Source organism: Benincasa hispida, unplaced genomic scaffold (assembly GCF_009727055.1).
Source record: "Benincasa hispida cultivar B227 unplaced genomic scaffold, ASM972705v1 Contig66, whole genome shotgun sequence".
NCBI lineage: Eukaryota > Viridiplantae > Streptophyta > Magnoliopsida > Cucurbitales > Cucurbitaceae > Benincasa > Benincasa hispida.
Window position 1 is genome coordinate 493,166 of NW_024065007.1, and position 5,414 is coordinate 498,579.

The window sequence follows — 5,414 nt, forward strand, 5'->3', positions numbered from 1 at the left end:
CTAACTATAATAATATAGAACTATAGTAACCAACTCTTTGCCTCAACAACGCTATAAGTTTTTTAGTAGAGTATCCATTTAGTCCTTATGTTTCAAAATATTGTTATATGTTTACCTTTAAATTTTGAGTTTTGTTTTGTCTTTAGGTTTCAAATTAAAGTATTAGATTTTTACTATTGAATTTTGAATTTAGTTTCTATTTACTCCAAGATTCTAGATTTCACACTTTCACTTTTAACTTTCTACTAATATTGGCTATTGGTCATTGTTATTAACATTCAGTTAATTAATTTAAAATAATTATGATAGTGAATTTTTTAATCAATTTTAATAGTGCCATAAAATGGATAAAAAGTATTAATTTAAGTATAATTAGTCTCATTTTTTAATTAATTAATATAACATTAACACATATGACTAAAAATGAAATGTATCAATACCAAATAAAAACTATAGTAAAAAGTGTGAAATTTTGGAATTAGAAATATATTCAAAATGGGTACTCAAATGGGCTGAGGTTTTAAGCTTTAATATTGGGCTTGAGTCTGTTGGTAAGAGTCACTTTGGCCCAATAGTGGTGAACCAAGTTAAGTTTGTTGTGTCAAAGGGTTTGCAACCTAATCTCTTCAACTCTCTCTAGTCGTCGTCATTTTTTTTTCTTTTAATAGGTTTCAAAAATATTGAAAATTTTTAGAACTAAAAAAAGGTAGCTTTCAAAAAGATAAAATATGTTTAAATTTCAAAAATGAAAACAAAGAAATCAAATGGTTACCCAGAGCCTAAGATCTTCATTGAGAATAGAGAATACTCATCAGGATAATAAGAATATCAACAAGCATCTCCAATAAAATTCTTAGGGACAAATTCATGGATCAAAATAAAAAACAACACTAGAGAGTGGACAAAATTACAATCATGCTTACAATGAACAAAAATAATATCATCTCGAGCAAATCTTCAACTACATTCTTAGTTTACGTCAAGTCTATGGATGATTTGTTGAAAGCACAAATGATTTCCATCGAATCAAATTCTACCCACAAAGAATGGCTTAACACCCCTTTCAAATGCAACAAAAATGATAATCTTATCTAGATAGCCTCCCCTTCCAACATTTTGATGAGCCACTCTCGATCAAAAGATTTGATAGGAGAGCCTTGAGAGTCACGAACTACTCAACTCCAACCCACTAACTTTTTTTTTTTTGCCAAACCACGAGGCATCAGTATTAATCTTCTAGAAACCACTTAGGGGACCACCTATCTTGATTCCCACGACTATATAACCTCATTGGGTTAATTTATCATCGCCACCATCCAAATTTAAATTGATACATGTAGCTCCATAGACTCCGAAAGACGATAACCGCCTTCAAAGATCCTCATTCCTCATATTGCTAACTGTTCATCGCCTAAGCTCTCTCTGTTCTCTTTCAATTATCTATTTTAATATCATTTTGTTGAATTACTCTTTCTAATTTTTTTCAGCTCCAAATCAAAAGATTTTATTAATTAATATATATAAATGTTCATAAAATAAAATAGAATGTTAGAGCCATATGTACTTTCACTATTCTTCTAACGAAATTTTGAGTTAGTATAACCTAGTTAATATTTTCATTTTATTAGTTTAGTTTCATAAATAGAAGTTTAGGCAGGTAGGATTATATGTATGTTTAATGGTTAATGTCCCGTTTTGTAACCACTTGACTTTTGGTTTTTTGTTTTTCAAAATTAAGCTTATAGACACTATTGTCACCTCCAAAGTTCTTTCTTTCTTATCTATTTTTTACTAACGATTTAAAAAACCAAGTCAAATTTTGAAAACTAAAAAAAGTAGTTTTTTTTTAAAATTATTTTTATTGTTTTTATTTTTTTTTTTTGAAATCATTATAAGAAATAAAGAGAAAATAAGCTTAATTTTTAAAAATTAAAAATTAAAAATAAAATTGGGTCTTAACTATTTAGTTTGATATTATTTTTTCTAATCTTGATTGTCACCGAGAGGTGAAGACTTGAAAATCAATGAGAATTACAAATTTTGAATTATATTCAATTTGACTAGTTTGATTTTAATTTGCTTAATTGAAAGTATGACTCCACCATGTATCAGAAGAAAATAATATAATTTGTGAAAATTAAAATATTGAGTTGAGTTTTATTTGAATTGTAGTTTCTTCCAATTTAGTTGAAAAAAAATCTTAGAAGATTCTTAAAGCATTATTATCTATGTTTGATGTCAAGAAAAAAAAATTGAATATTTCTAACATTTTTGTAGATAGTCGGGCAAAAAGGCAATACTCTCTAATCTTTTGGGTTATTTTTCTGGTAGAAATTCAACAAAAAGAACTGGAGATTTTTTTTTTTTTTTTTTTTAAATTATTTTTTTATTTTTTTATTTTTAATTTTACTATTGTGATTAGGAAAACAATTTAGAGAAATATAGTAGTTCTGAAACTATTTACAAATCTATTATTGTTTTGGAGTTTTCGAGGGTAGAGATTTTGTGTAAAATATTTTATCGAGGGTTCAACCATCGACCTGTCGAAAATTAAAAAAGAGGTTAAGTGTTTGACCCTCGACCTAAAGGAAATTGAAGAAGACGACAAAATTTGAAGAAGAGGTGATCCCTCAACCTGTCGAAAATTAAAGAAGAGGTCTAGGATTTGACTCTCGACCTAAAGGAAATTAAAGAGAGATGACAAAATTTGAAGAACAACCCTCGACCTGTCGAAAATTAAAGAAGAGGTCGAGAGTTTGACCTTAGACCTAAAGAAAATTAAAGAATCGTTTAGTAAATTACGATGCGATCGTTTAGTAATTATACACGATCGCACACAATCGTTTAGTAAATTACAATGCGATCGTTTAGTAATTATACACGATTGCACACAATCGTTTAGTAAATTACTATGCGATCGTTTAGTAATTATTTATTAACGTAACAATAGGTGCAAACTTCCAGAAAGAACAAGTGAACGATGAACAACTTCTTTATTAGACGATAGGAATCAAACAAGATTAATCGGTCACTTACGAGACGCTAAACGATCATTTACAATCTTTCCACGATCGCTCAGTATGACTAAACGATCGCTTACTAAATCCTCTGCGACCGCCCATAAACTTCTAAACGATCGCTTAACTATTACTATTACACGATCGCCTTCTCAGAACCTATACGATCGCATACCTTTTACTATACGATTGTCTAGCAAGTGCTACACGATCGCCTAGTGGAAGTAGACGATGAGTGACACGCTGCGATGGCTTCTCCATGACAGCGTTTGTCGAACTCCCACTCTTGAGAGCTCTCTTTCCTGACTACACGATCACTTAGCTATTATTATTAGACGATCGCCTTCTCAGAACCTATACGATCGCCTACCTTTTACTATACGATCGTCTAGCAAGTGCTACACGATCGCTGGGCTTTACTACAGAATCACCTAGTAGAAGTACACAATGAGCGGCACGCTGCGATGGCCTCTCCACGACAGCGTCTTCCGAGCTTCCACTTTCGAGAGCTCTCTTTCCTCACTATACAATCGCCCACAAACTCCTACACGATCGCTTAGCTATTACAATTAGACGATCGTCTTCTCAAAACCTATACGATCGTCTACCAAGTGCTACACAATCGCTAAGCTTTACTACACGATTGCCTAGTGGAAGTACACGATGAGCAGCACGCTGTGATGGCCTCTCCACGACAACGTCTTCTGAACTCTCACTCTCGAGAGCTCTCTTTCCTCACTACACGATCGCCCACAAACTCCTACACGACCGCTTAGCTATTACTATTAGACGAATATATATTTTTATATTATATATTCAATTTTTTTATTATAATTTATTATATATTCAATTTTTTTATTATAATTTATTATATATTCAATTTTTTAGTTATAATTTATTGTATATTCAATTTTTTTATTGTAATATATAAAGTCGTACATTATTCTTTTAATTGAGAAATAAATACTTTTTTTTTTGTCATGTATATTTAATTAAGTGTAGATACTTTTATTGTATATTCAATTTTTTTATTATAATTTATAAAATTGTACATTATTTAATTGATAAATAAATAATTTTTTATTATGTATATTTAATTTAGTTAATTAAGTTGTACATTATTCTTCTAATTTAGAAATAAACATTTTTCTAATTTGGAAATAAATATTCTTTTTTCTTTCAGATCATGACTTTAAACCCAGGACCTGTTGATCCTGATGTTTTGTAGACCAGTTCATTCATCGATCATCTGTTGTATGGTGAGATCGTACTACTGAAAAATATCTTGCAGGCGTCGAGAGGCAATTCTCCAGCGCACTATCCCACTCCACCCTCGAATACTATCGCTACTCCGCACATCTGGATTCTATGAGGTTGCCAGATTGGGATTTATTCAGTTGGACTGACATCTGATCACAACCTTGGTCGAGAGATGGAGGTCTGAGACATATACATTTCATATGTCTATTGGAGAGTGCACTATCACTCTACAAGACATAGAAGTGTTGTTGGGGTTACCTGTTGACGGTGAGCCAGTCACCGGAGTGATATACTATGACTGGTTACAAGTTTGTCAACTGTACCTCGGTGTGACCCCACCTGTCGACAAAATTAAAGGATCGAGGTTAAGTTTGATATGGTTAGAAATATAATTTTGTGAGCTCGCAGATGATGCAGAACATATATACTACAAATTATGGGTGGAAGTCTGTTTTCCGACAAATCAAGTCATTTTGTTTACTTGATGTTCCTGCCACTATTAGCTAACCTCTATGATGCAGGGTGGTACTTGTGGGGTGGAGCATATTTGGCATGGTTGTATAGACAACTATGCAAAGCAACAAGACCTGAGGTTCGTGAAATAGCTGGGCCTCTCATACTTTTGCAACTATGGGCTTGGGAGCGATTTCCAACAATGGCTCCACAGCTACAACATGTCAATGACACTCAGTTAGTTGGACCAGCCTACAGTTCTCGGTATATTATTTTAATTCAATTTAATTTTTATATCACTGATCTAGTTAATTTAAATTCTAAATTATCAATTTAAAAATTTAGGTGGAGAGACAAATTTTGTGTGACTAGGACAGCCACACATGTAGTTAGCTAGTATAGATACATGTTTGATCTGCTTCAACTTGATTAGGTACATTAACACTGAACCAAATTGATTATTTTATACACATTTTTATTGTATTTGTCTTTAATGTTCTCCAATATAATATTTTGTGTTTCAGGTTATTTAGGAGCCGTACAAAATTATTATGCATACTTTGCTCAATTTCTGTACGCATGGTCAAAACATATGGCGGACGATGAGTCCTCTTATATGTTTTCACATTGGTGAGTGACATCTTCCTGACAGGTAGATGAAACAATTCGATTTTCAGTAGGATG